Source organism: Ornithorhynchus anatinus, chromosome 10, assembly GCF_004115215.2.
Source record: "Ornithorhynchus anatinus isolate Pmale09 chromosome 10, mOrnAna1.pri.v4, whole genome shotgun sequence".
In the NCBI taxonomy this organism is placed as follows: domain Eukaryota; kingdom Metazoa; phylum Chordata; class Mammalia; order Monotremata; family Ornithorhynchidae; genus Ornithorhynchus; species Ornithorhynchus anatinus.
The window spans coordinates 5,132,335-5,144,606 of NC_041737.1; the positions used below are offsets into that span (position 1 = coordinate 5,132,335).

At 43.6% G+C, this 12,272-nt stretch overlaps 1 long non-coding RNA gene across 1 annotated transcript; it reads right to left on the reverse strand.

Annotated features, from left to right (window-relative positions):
- Nucleotides 1-1,965: 1,965 nt before the first annotated feature.
- On the reverse strand, nucleotides 1,966-12,011 carry LOC103170430. The gene is made up of 3 exons (XR_486159.3): nucleotides 11,917-12,011; nucleotides 2,118-2,216; nucleotides 1,966-2,004 (listed from the first exon to the last, which is right to left on the reverse strand). It is a non-coding gene; the product is annotated as an uncharacterized LOC103170430 (long non-coding RNA).
- Nucleotides 12,012-12,272: the final 261 nt, after the last annotated feature.

Sequence of the window (12,272 nt, forward strand, 5' to 3'; positions counted from 1 at the left end):
GTGGATAGAGCCCCTGCCTGGGACTCAGAAGGTCACGGGTTCTAATCCCCGCTCCCCGGCTTGTCTGCTCTGTGACCTTGGTCAAGTTACTTCACTTTGCTGGGCCTCAGCTACCTCATCTGTAAAATGGGGACTGGGACTGGGAGCCCCTCGTGGGACAGAGACTGTCCAATCTGATTTGCTTGTCTCCACCCCAGTGCTTAGAGAAGCACCGTGGCTCGGTGGAAAGAGCACGGGCTTAGGAGTCAGAGGTCATGGGTTCTAATCCTGGCTCTGCCACTTGTCAGCCGTGTGACTTTGGGCAAGTCACTTAACTTCTCTGTGCCTCAGTTACTCATCTGGAAAATGGGGATTAAGACTGTGAGCCCCCCGTGGGACCTGATTACCCTGTATCTACCCCAGCACTTAGAACAGTGCTCAGTACACAGTAAGTGCTTAATAAATACCAACATTATAATTAGTAGTAGTAGTACAGTGCCTGGCACAAAGTGAGTGCTTAAAGAATACCAAAATTATTATCAATATTATTTTCTGGCCCTCAGTTTCCTCATCCATAACATGGGGATTCGATGTCACTTCTATTAGACTCTGGAGCATCATGTGGGACAGAAACTGTATCTGATCTGATTACCTTATATTAAGTCCCACATTTAGAACAGTGCTTGATGCATAATAAGTGCTTAGCATATGCAATAATAATAATAAACCACTTGTACCTGACTTCCCGATTAGCCTGTAAGCTTCTGGAGGGCAGGGAGCATGTGTTTGGTTTCTGCAGTTCTCACCCAAGTGCTTAGGACAGTGCTTCACACTCAAGGTGCTCAATATATACCATTGATGAGGAGGGACGAGTTGGAATTTTACAGTTCCAGTCTTGGGGAAGGAGAGATTTTAAGCACACAACTCCCTGGACCTCTAACATATTCTCCTGGACAGTAGAACTAGTGGTTTCTGTTATTGAACTTGTTCTCCTCCGCCTCTGCCCTCCCCTCAATCCTCCACGGCAACCATCCCCCCCCCGCCCCATCCCCAACCTTCTTGCCAAGTCTGGGGTGCAAAATAATGGATTCCCCAAAGCTGACAAACCTCTTAGGCCAGCCCTGCCTACAGTAATGGAAAAAAAACATTATTTTTAAGATCATAGATTATGCCTTATTTGTCTTTTCAGGCATTCCTGGAAACGATCTGCTCTATCAATGAGTTAGTCTGGTAATACGATACGAATCTCGTCTGGATTTCCTTCTGTGACTCTTCTCTCTCAGTAGTTCGAAACAATAAACAGAAGGGCAATAAAATATCTCCTTGCAAAGGAAAGGTCAATCTTGCTCAATGTCATTGAACAAAGGTCCAGCACCAATTAAATAGCACAATTCTGACCGTATGCAGGGATACCGTGATACTATTATCGTCCCCACCCTCAACACTATTGTCAAGTGATATTAATTAGGCAAGGGGGTGACTTTTGTTCCTGGAAAGCGATCTGTGACGCTCTTTCCGACACCGGAACCGTGGATTTCGTTTTGCTCGGTGCCTTAACTCTTGAGTTCAAGGCCCCAAATAGAAAGAAGAATGCTATACTCGGACTACTTAGTTCCAAACTGACATTTCAAACGATGAGTTCAAATGCATTTTCAGAGGTAGTTCTTAGGTCAGTCAAGCCAAGCATTACTCCTTATCTTGTGAAATCCCAGGTCGCGGGCCTGAGAAAAATGAATACGGATCCCTTTTAACTAACATAACACACACGGAACTTGGGTCTCTTCGATTTTGATTCCCCTATCTGTAATCTGAGGACATGGGTGTTTTCATTGTTTCTGAGATCTTTCAATAAAACACATGATATAAACTCAATAATAAAGGATTAACCGTACGCTGTTCAATTTATGCCATAACTAAAATCCACTTTACAGGTACTGATCTTCTCTGTAACGTACATTATTTATAATCAGAATTATTTTTGCTTACCCATATCCTTAAGTGCCCTTTGATGGATTCACTCTTTTTCTAGGAATAAATGGAAAGAGAATTCACTATTTCAAGGTAATAAAAATATATAGGCCAGAAGAGCAGCATACTTTGGGGATCAGGTGCCAAGGTTAAAATGAAAATCAACTTACGAACATGAAGTATTGGCACTGAAAATGATCATGGAATTGTCCAGTCAGAGTGCGCATATAAATCCCATTTTGCTTCTCTCTCGTATTTATGGTGATCGTCTGAAAACAAATAGAGTAAAGCTGAAATTATATGTAGCCGAGACTTCATGTCACTGTTCGGCTGACTAAATAATTCATGGCAGTATAAAAAGCATTTTAAATCGGTTGCCGTTTGGTGTTGGCTCAGTGGAATGAGCCTGGGCTTGGGAATCAGAGGTGGTGGGTTCTAATCCCGGCTCCCCCACTTGATAGCTTTGTGATTTGGGGCAAGACTCAACTTCTCTGGGCCTCACTTGCCTCATCTGTAAAATGGGGATGGAGACTGTGAACCCCAAGTGGGACAACCTGATAACCTTGTCTCCACTCTAGCGCTTCGAACAGTACTTGGCACAAAGGAAGTGCTTAACAAATGCCATCATTATTATTATCGTGGCATCAGAACCTGTGAATGGGGCAGTCTCTAGACAGTTCGAGGCTTGAGATGCATTGTGATGAGAGACTATATGTGGTCGGCCCTGGGCCAGAGGCTAATTCCAGTCTAGACTCCAAGCTCCTTGAGGACAGGGATCCATCGTGTCGTTCTCTCCCAAGCAGTTAATACAGTGCCTTGCACACAGTAAGCGCTCAATAAATGCCACTGATTGACCCGATTAATTGAGAGAGGTTTTCATAATAATCATGGCGCCTGTTAAGCACTTACTAGGTGTGAAGTTCTCTTCTAAGGGGCAGATACAAGATAATGAGGTGGGACACAATCCCTGTCCCACATGGGACTCACAATCATAATCCCCAATCAATCAATTGTACTTACTGAGCACCTACTATCAATGGTAATTACTGAATGCTTACCATGCGCAGAGCGCTGTACTAAGCACTTGGGAGAATACAATAAAATGAAGTAGGTAGAAACATTCCCAATCCACAGTGCAAGGATGAAGCAACTTAAGCCATATGGCCTAATGGATAGAGCAAGGGCCTGAGAGTCAGAAGGACTTGAGTTCTAATCCTGGCTCTGCCCCTTGCCCGGTCTGTGACATCGGGCCAGTCACTTAACTTCTCTGTGACTCAGTTACCTCATCTCTAAAATGGGGATTAAGACCGTGAGCTCCATGTGGAACAGGGACTGTGTCCAACATGACTACCTGGAATCTCCTCCAGTACTTAGAACAGTGCCTGCCACATAGTAAGCACATAAATGCCAGTGGGAAAAAAAAATGGAGCACAGATAAGTGACTTGCCCAAGGTCACAAAACAGACAAGTGTCAGAGCTAGGATTTTAAATTGGGGAGTTACTCATTAGTGAAGTAGTTTCACTCCTTAAATCACTCCCCTCCTCCTTTCCCGCAGTGAGCCAGTGAATCACTGGTTCCGGGGGTCAGGGATTTTCTCATGAGGGATTCTCCAAGGCCTCCTATCCGCCTCCTCTCATTTAATTACCGTCCCTGGATTTCTTTAGATTTATACAATACTTTCTTCTTTAAAATTTCAAGGTGTTTTGTTTTTTTTAAAACATACAAGGTTAAATACGGAAGGGCCAAAATTACATACCTGACATAATATGAAAAATCAAGAAAGTGAGGAGAGAATAGTAAATTAAAAGCAGGGAAGTAAACAGAAGGCCAGGAGAAGCAGCATAGCCCATTGGGTAGATCAGGGGCCTGGGAGTTAAAAAGACCTGGGTTCTAATCCCAACTGCCATTTACCTGTTGTGTGACCTTAGGCAAGTCACTTAACTTTTCTGTGCTTCAGTTACATCATCTGTAAAATGGGGATTGAGACGGGGAGCCCCATGTGGGACAGCGACTGTGTCCCACCTGATTAGTTTGTATGTAACCTAGTGCTTAACACAGTGCCTGGCCCATAGTAAGTGCTTAACAAATACCTAAAAAAAATATAGTAGAAAGATATGGCAACAGCAAAAGTCAAGCCGAGATAGAGAGTGGTCCAAGAAATTTCTGCAGCATCCCAAGATGCCCCTGCTCTGTAGTTAAAAAGCTCTGAGAGATTTGTGATGGGCCTAGCGGGAGATGGGGGGGGGGGGGGGAATGGCAGAATTATGGACTTTGGCCCTTTTATTTGATTTTTTTATTATTTTGCCTGAATTCAGAATATACCGCCTATCGATAATTACTTTGATGATGCTGCCACTACTTGATTCAGGGTTTAAATTGTTGGGGTAATAAGGTCTGACCCTCAGAGGACCTGGATTCTAATCCTGATTCTGCCACTTGCCCATTATATGACCTTGGGCAAGTCATTTAACTTCTTTGTCTTTCAGTTTCCTCATCTTTAAAGTGGGGATTCAATACTTGCTCTCCAACCTACTTAATAATAATGATGATGATAATGGTATCTGTTAAGAACTTACTCCGTGTCAGGCATCGTTAAGCACTGGGGAAGTTACAAACTAATCAGGTTGGACACAGTCCACGTCCCACATGGTGCTCCCAGCATTAATCCCCATTTTACAGAGGAGGTAACTGAGATACAGAGAAGTGAAGTGACTTGCCCAAGGTCACAAAGTGGAGATGGGATTAGAACACAGGTCCTTCTGACTCCCAGGGCCATGCTCTATCCATTGGACCCTGCTGCTTCTCCAAGACTGGGATTTAGAGAAATTACTAACCTGGGAGCCTCACATGGGACAGGAACTATGCCAGATGTATCTACCTCCATAGTCAGTACAGTGCTTGGCACAATATTTGTTTAGCTGAGCATCTGTTCGAGAGTACATATCCATCTGGGAAAATTCAGCAGCACCAATTAATATTCAATTCAATATTCAATATAATATTGATTATGAAATTTAGGGCTATTCAAGACTTTTGGGGGGCTAGAAGTTAGTCTCCTTCAGACTTCTCATAATAATAATAATGATGACATTTGTAAAGTGCTTACTATGTGCAAAGCACTGTTCTAAGCGCTGGGGAGGATACAAGGTCATCAGGTTGTCCCACGTGGGACTCCCAGGCTTCATCCCCATTTTACAGTTGAGGGAACTGAGGCACAGAGAAGTTAAGTGACTTGCCCAAAGTCACACAGCTGACAAGTGGCGGAGCCGGGATTTGAACCCATGACCTCTGAGTCCCCAGCCCGTGCTCTTTCCACTGAGCCGCGCTGCTTCTCATCCATCCAGCATTCTGCTGACTCCCCAAAGTGGGTTCTAATCTTATAGTGGCCTGCCTAGTTGTGCATGTTGAAAACCCGCTAAGGAGCATAGAGCAACTTCAGAATAATAAGCACAGGGGCTTTTGGTGAGGGCCTTAGCCTCTGAGCCTAAAGGGTTTCCCAACAGACTGGCCACACTCAAGCTAGTTTTTAGATGCTCTGAAACACTACCACCCAAAATGGATTGAATGAAATGTTTTGAGTGAGACTGAACCTATTTCTTAATTAACAACGTTGGTATTTGTTAAGCGCTTACTATGTGCGGAGCACTGTTCAAAGCGCTGGGGGAGATACAGGGTAATCAGGTTGTCCCACATAAGGGTCACAGTCTTAATCCCCATTTTACAGATGAGGGAACTGAGGCACAGAGAAGTCAAGTGACTTGCCCGAAGTCCCACAGCTGACAAGCGGCAGAGCGGGAATTCGAACCCGTGACCTCTGACTCCCAAGCCCGGGCCCTTTCCACTGAGCCACGCTGCTTCTCAATTCTGCTTCACTCCACTGGAGGTGATGAGGAATGCATCAGAATCTGTCCGGTTATATTCAGAAGGAGCAGAAAGAAGAAAGAAACTGAATTTAGGTTGGGTGTAATATGGACAGAGGTCAAGCCTAACTGTGTTCGATGAAATCCTTGGAAGATTTATAGCTCTCGGATGCCCAACTCCTTGGTCCAAGCTGCCCAGTGAAGATGACATCCACGCTAAAACAACAAACAACAACAACTGTAGCATTTGTAGAACACTTTCTATGCCGCAGGCACTGTTCTAAGCGCTGGGTTGGAAACAAGCGAATGGGGTTTGACACAGTCTTTGTCCCACATGGGGCTCGCGATCTTAATCGCAATTTTACAGCTTAGGGAACTGAGGCACCGAGAAGTTAAGTGACTTGCCTAAGGTGACGCAGCAGACAAGTAGCAGAGCCAAGATGAGGACCCAGGTCCTTCTGACGTTCAGACCCGTGCTCTATCCTCTAAGCCACACTGCTTCTCTATTCTTCTCTACTGGCTTTAAAGCTCTCCATCACCTCGCCCCCTTCTCTCCCTCTACATCCCAGCCCGCACACTCGGCTCCTCTGGTGCCATAACCTTCTCACTGGGCCTGGTTCTCGCCTGTTCCACCGCCAACCCCTGGCCTGGAACGCCCTCCCTCCACATATCCACCAAACAAATCACTCTTCTCCACTTCAAAGGCCTACTGAAGGCTCACCTCCTCCAAAAGGCCTCCCAAGACTAAGCCCCACTTTTCCTCAGTTTCCCCTCCCTTCTATATCACCACGACTCACTCCCTTTGCTCTTGCCCCTCTCCCAACAGTATAATGTATAACTATTTATTCTTCTTGATGCCTGTTTACTTGTACTGATGTCTGTCCTCCTCCAGACTGTTAGCCCATTGTGGGCAGGGATTGCTGTACTGTACTTTCACTTAGTACATTGTTCTACACACAGTAAGTGCTCAATAAATCCAATTGAATGAATGAATGTTCTTTCCTCACACTGAGAACGAGCTGTTTTTTTATGCCTCTTCTATTCTATCCTGGACCCCATTTGAAATGTGAGTTACCTGTCAGTTCTCCTGAAAGGAAACCCTGGTTGCCTGTTTATAAATATAAGAGAAATGAACACAAAGACGTTTAGTTTGTTGGAATAAGGGATCACAACATTATTTATTTAGGAATCATAAAGTGATGAATAGCCTCATTACCAAAATGCCACTGTCCACATTCAAATACTCAGCATGAAGGAAGCCAGCAGATGTTACATCTGATGCAAAGAGAAACTATTTTAGGAGAAGCGTGGCATTTAATCTTGAGTATTTAGTTATGGAGCAGGATTGTCCACTGATGGTTTTTCCCCAAGGCAATTTGGCAACGGTGCCATTTTGTCACCTTTGAACATTTCACATTGCTAAACTATTTTCTAATGCCCAAAATGGTCTTGTAACACAGTGATTACCCACACAGTACCTTCTATAAATAACAGTCTACATACTGAGATGTTGTACATTGACTGGCCTACTTGACATAAGGTGAGGTTGGAAATCTGTCCAATCTGATTAGCTTGTACCTGTCCTAGTGCTTAGTACAGTGCTGAACACATAGTAAGCATGTAACAAGTAATTCATTCAATAGTATTTATTGAGCGCTTACTATGTGCGGAGCACTGTACTACATTATTACTCTCTGATCCCCCACTTTATAGATTAATACATTGGTATTGATGCCTCGAGACAATTCCGTAGGGTATCACCAGAGAATTAGGAGTTGGGATTCCGTCTAGAGTCTAAACATTGGGGTCCAATCTCATACCCGAGGCTGAGACGAGGGACCTGTCTCTTCGGACGTGTCTTTCGCATCGGGTTGCCCACCACTCTTCTTTGCCCACCCCTGACAAGGAGAAAGACATCAGGTGGACAAGGAAGCACTCTCCCCACGAAATGAATGCCTCCAGAAGCGGAGAGATCACGTTCTCTCCCAGATTAGCATGGCTCTTCTTCACACGCCGAGATTAGATCTCCTGATCTAAATTCAGTGCATTACAACCTTCATATAAGAGAATTACTTTATATAGCCCAAATTGCGCTGGGCTTACGGTCCTGACAACAGTGTGGGATGGAAGTGGAAAAAAAGAGAGGGTGGAGAGATTAAAACACAAGTGAAGAAGAGAGGAGAAAGGCCAACATTAATAAAGTGAAATTATATTTTTTTCAGATGTCACACAGCTTACTTGAAATTACAGCCCTGGCATGTGATCCACCCTGGAAAAAAAAGCTATTTCTGTTTCCTTTTTGGTTTCTGTTCAGTGAACTTTATTATTATTGTGGGGTATTGATGCAGTAAGGAAATGTGTTAAGATTCTCTAAGGATATGGAATACTGGATTTGAGATAAGGACACCAATTGGCCTTATAAAATATTTTCTGTTTGGTTTGTGTTTGCAGACCAGGATTTTTTTTTGAATCAATTGTTTTTTTGTTGGTTTTTTTTAAATCATGCCACATTTATTCTTAGATGCAAAATGCCTTGGCTTTAAGTACTATTTGGTCTTTGAGAGAGATAAACTGATTTCACTTCACAGGCACTTTAGGGTGGCTTGGGAAAACAGCGTGCAGTGTATCAATATTGTGCCTCTATAAATGTTTTGGGAAAATAATAACAATCATGGTTTTTGTTGCATGCTTATGTGCCAAGCACTGAACTAAGAACTGGGATAAATACAAGATAATCAGGTGTCACTTTTGGCTGAGAGTCTAATTAGAAGGGAGAAGCGAGATTTGATCCTTATTACACAGATGAGGAAACTGAAGAACAGATAGGTTAAGTGATTTGCCCAAGGTCACACAGTAAGCAAGTGTCAGAATCAGGATTCGAATCCTGGTCTCTGACTCCCAGGCCTGTGCTATTTCTACTAGGCTATGCTGCTTCCCTTGATATAGGTGGACTAAGCTGGAGATCAACCTCAGCAGACCCTAAGGTACATGAAAGCAGCGTGACTCACTGGAAAGAGCCCGGGCTTTGGAGTCAGAGATCATGGGTTCGAATGTCGGCTCTGCCACCTGTCAGCTGTGTGACTGTGGGCAAGTCACTTCACTTCTCTGTGCCTCAGTTCCCTCATCTGTAAAATGGAGATTAAGACTGTGAGCCCCACGTGGGACAACCTGATTCCCCTGTGTCTACCCCAGTGCTTAGAACAGTGCTCTGCACATAGTAAGCGCTTAACAAATACCAACATTATTATTATGAAAAAAAAAAGTGTTACATTGACAGCATTTCAGACCAGTGTGGCCCGATATACTGAGGGTAAGCTTCTTAAAGAACCTCTCCCTGGCAATTTACCAACATGGCCCTGTCAGAGGAGGTGGGTTCTAATCCCGCCTCCTCCACTTGTCTGCTGTGTGACCTCGGACAAGCCACTTAACTTCTCTGTGCCTCAGTTACCTCATCTGTAAAATACGGATTAAAAGTGTGAGCCCCACGTGGGACAGCCTGCTTATCCTGTATCTACCCCAGTGCTTGGAACAATGCTTGGCACATAGTAAGCATTTAACTATTATTATTATATTATTAAATAATAGTATTATTATCACAAGCCTCATAACTGGTTGCCAATAGAGCAGATGTAAATGATGAAGCAAGCAGCAAAGGGTAGGCAAAATTGGACTTGTTTTATGACAGAAGCTTTAATTTCTCCTCGTTGATCTAATAATAATAACTGTGGCATTGGTTAAGTGTTTACTGTGGGTCAGGCACTGTAATAATGTTGGTATTTGTTAGGCGCTTACTATGTGCAGAGCACTGTTCTAAGAGCTGGGGTAGATACAGGGTCATCAGGTTGTCCCTCGTGAGGCTCACAGTCTTAATCCCCATTTTAGAGATGAGGGAACTGAGGCACAGAGAAGTGAAGTGACTTGCCCACGGTCACCCAGCTGATAAGCGGCAGAGCCGGGATTCAAACTCTTGACCTCTGACTCCCAAGCCTGGGCTCTTTCCACTGAGCCATGCTGCTTCTCTGCATGATGAGGTCACCGAGAGAGATGAGAGACCTCATGAGAGATGAGGTCACCGAGGCACAGAAGAGTGAAGCGACTTGGCCGAGGCCACCCAACAGATAAGTGATAGAGTCAGGATTAGAATCCAGGTCCTTCTGACTCCAGGCCCGTGCTCTAGCCACTAAGCCATGGTGGAGAAGGAACATGCCTCTTGACTCTTTTGAACTTCCCAAACTCTTAGTATAGCAGTTCCTTAACTCAAATTCCATTACTAAATAGAGTACCTTGATCTAAGTGTCGGAGTCCTCGTAGCCCAAGAAAGCATCACTTTAATGTCTCTGTTTTCTAGAGCCCTTACCACATCTCAAGCCCTTAGTACAGTGCTCTGCACATGGTAAGCGCTCAATAAATATCAAATGAATCTCTAATCAAAGCATTTCATTTCACAAAAGTACATAATGCCATGTAAATGCAGGAATAAGGTAAACCACCACATCATCACCACTTTTCCCAATCTTTTCTCCGCAATTTTATTACTCATTACTTCCTTTCAAAAGACATAGCCATCCACTCCCATTAATTTGTCTCCCTTTGAAAATTCTGCCCCAAACCAAAAAAGTGGGTGAGGATTACAATTTCATTACCTCTATCAGAGAAGAGGATGGTTAGGAAGAAACTGTGCCCAGATTATACCAGTAACTAGAATGTTGTTTAATAATTGAGAAGTTTGTAAAAACACGTGTAAAATGGATTGAACAGTTTTATTTAAACATCAGGTTCCAGTCAACCTCATTAGTAATCGTAGTGCTTTCTATTGCTCCGTTATGACTCGGGATGCTTGTTTAAAAATTTCCCAATACTGAAGTAAATTTAGGTAAATGAATAGTCATTTAGCTTTCAGAAAAGATGCAATTATCAGATCTCTCTCATAAAAGCTTAACTGAATAAATACTCATACAATTGTTTCATGTCATAGATCCACTTTCAGTCAAAGCGTGTCCATTCCGACAAGCAGAATGAGTTGTAAAACCTCCTTCTGTTGGGTTGAAAATGAGGCTGAAATTAGTGTACCATTTAAAAATATGTGGATTTCAATATTTTGTTTTTTCTACACCAATGTTGACATTGCCTCAAGCTGATAGAGGCCACTGTGCATGAGCTCTTGACTGAGCCATCCTTTTTAGTAAAGGGGGGGAGCTTCCCTCAGTTTCCTTTGACAAGATATCTTCTCCCTCTCCTCTCGCAGTGGAAGTTTTCCAAGGTTTTCATGCCTTTAGAGACTGTGATCTCTTTGTGGGTAAGGGAACGTGCCTGCCAATTCTGTTGTATTATACTCACCTTAGAAGCCATGTGGCTAAATGGATAGAGCACGGGCCTGAGAGTCAGAAGGACCTGGGCTCTGCCACACATCTCCCATGTGAACTAGGGTGAATCCCTTAACTTCTCTGTGCTTTAGTGGACTCATCTGGAAAATAGGGATAAGAGTGGGAGCCCCTTGTGGGACAGGGACTGCATCCAACCTGATTAATTTGTATCTAACCCAGCATTTAGTACAGTGCTTGGCACATAGGAAGCACTTAACAAGTACCATAATTATTATTAGTAGCACAATGTGCTGCACACATTAAGGACTCAATAAATACCATTGATTGACTTAGTATCTCTACTGTTTATGAAACCAAGCACTGGGCTAAGTGCTGGAGTAGAGCTAAAAGACAATCATATTAAACCCACACTCGTTCTACATAGGGCTCACAGTATAAAATGAAATTAGAACAGGTAGCTCAGCTCCACTTTTCAGATAAGAAAACAGAAGTCCAGAGACATTAACACCTTGAATAAGGTCAGGTCAAAGCTGGGATTAAAAGCCACATCTCTTGACTCTTCATCCCATGCTCTTTCTCCTAGGCCTAGTTTCCCCCCTTGGCATATGAAAGCTGCAGAATTCAACTCTAAAACCATTATTAATCAAGTAAACAAGAAATAGAAAAAACAGATGCTCAATTTAGCCTTCCAAATTCCCTTCTGCCAGAGCCGAATACCAGCCCAAGTCTAACGTTCTCCTTGCACATGTCTTTCTCACGCAAGTATAACGCTGATTTCACCCACCTCTCTTCCACAACATCTTCATAAGGACAGGTAGGTTGGTCAAACACAACCATATATTGTGTGATCACTGGGATGTAGATCTTTGTAAGGCTCTAATCAGAGGCATTAGCTCCACATGGTCCAGCTAAAGTTGGCTATTCCATCGAAGTATTGGTGAGGGCAGGTGGAGGGGTTCCTGAGGTCAATTGTCTCTGGCAGGTTGCAAAGACAGGAGTTACGCTGGGCTGATGCTAGCTTCCTTCATCAGCTGCTGCTTTTGCGGTATGATCTGCTCTGACAGAAGAATTCTGCAAGAGACATTTAGCTTGCAGTGGGACAAGACATCTCAGTTTGACTGAGATTGATGTTCTTTCACC